Genomic DNA, 1,782 nt, shown 5'->3' with positions numbered 1-1,782 from the left:
TTTCCCTAGCTGGCTAGTAGGCATCAGCTTTTCGAGTGACACACAGAGTTAAATCATTTCTCTGGGAGAATTTTCTTCTTGACTTTTCTGAAGTTACATAGTTGTAATCATCCAAGGGCTTCTGGCTTTCAAAGACTGTGCCTGCAGAGCTTCAGTGCTCGCTAATAATGGATCCTACAACTGTAAGATTGAAAAACAGATGTCCAGTTTGCATGCCTTTTTTTGCTTCATACAAAAAAATCCAGAGGGATTCACCAGAGGTGGCACCACTCAGTGCAGGCTGTGTATCCCATGTGAGTCTGTCTCAAGAAACTCCTGCTAAAGCAGAGATTGCAACTCCAGCCTGGCAACTGATCCCATGGGAAGAAGAGGGATTTTTTTAATTTTCTAATTTATTTTGTTAAAGTCACAGAAAAAAAGGACCAACTAAAACTGAGTCAGTGAAAAAACCCTCTTTTTCTTGCTGTTAAGACATTTCCCATGAGCACTGTGGTAGATTTCTAACACTGACTTGAGATAAAAGAACAAAGACCACAAAAGCTGTTAAAATTAAATCTATCAAATATGGTAATGAAACAGACTGTTCTGTCGAGCCATACTTCTTATCTTACTAAATGGAGGAAGTAAATGTCTCATCCAACTTTTGCCCACTCAAGTGGAAACTCGGCAAATTTTAAATAATTGTTTTGTATTACTAGAACCCTTTTAGTTGCATTTATGCTTATTTATGCACTCTGCAAGAAATGCCAGCCTTCTCCTATGATGATGCAATTTAATGAGTGTATCCATGAACATAAGAACTATGGACTTTAATGTTTACTGTATATGAAGCTCTGGAACTGCTGCTGCAGACTCTTTCTGTTGTCTTGCCTACATGACAAATACCATTGTCCAGTGACAATGACATTGTCCCAAATGCTCTCATAGCTACGAGTCTCTCATAGTTGATTTGCTACTTGTCATCTTTCATGTAATCTCCTTGGAGCCACATCCAAAAGATATGTCCAGTGTTTGGATTTGAATGCAAAACTAAGCAGTTTGTTTACCAGTTTTCTTCCAGAAGCCTTGCTTAGATGATGATGATGTTGTCTTGTAGTAAAATAGTCAGCTTCATCTGAGGATGGTGCCCCTTGAGAAAAAAATCAGCTGTTTCTTTGTCAGCACTGCAGACTTTTTGTAATTTTCCATTCTCTTCAGCTTAATAAATGATTTTCCCAGGTGGTATTTGTATTTACAGATCCACTGCATTTTCCGTATCCAAAAAATCCATTATTTGGGCGTCCCTCCCACCCCTACCACAAAAAGCTGTCAGATTAATCTGGTGTAAGCTACCTTGGCAACTCAGTGCAGCATTTTATCCTGTTTTCCACTGGCTTTATGCAGTATTCATCAAAACTTGTATTTAAATGAAAAAATATTTTTTCCTTGACTGTCATTTTGCTATAAATTAATCTGACTGTTTTATGAACTTCAGAATTGGTGGTACTCATGATAGCTGGCAACATTGGCTAAAGGTGGTGGATAAACCTCAGTCTTATTTTGGTGGGTAATCATTAAAAAACAAAAATGTATGGGTTATGTGATCCAATGACAAGTGTTAGTGATTTATTACAGTTCATGTTGCACAGACCACTTCTCCCAGCCTTTATGGACCCTATGTCTCTGTATACGACTGTCAGGTTTACTCTGGCTTTCTGCCATGTGGAATTTTGTACCCAGGGATCAAGACTAGAGAACTGTGTAATTTCCACAGCCAGATCACAGAATCACAGAATCACAGAA

Source organism: Antrostomus carolinensis, unplaced genomic scaffold, assembly GCF_000700745.2.
Source record: "Antrostomus carolinensis isolate BGI_N321 unplaced genomic scaffold, ASM70074v2 scaffold12579, whole genome shotgun sequence".
Taxonomy (NCBI): Eukaryota; Metazoa; Chordata; class Aves; order Caprimulgiformes; family Caprimulgidae; genus Antrostomus; species Antrostomus carolinensis.
Note: the sequence above shows the minus strand (reverse complement) of the source record.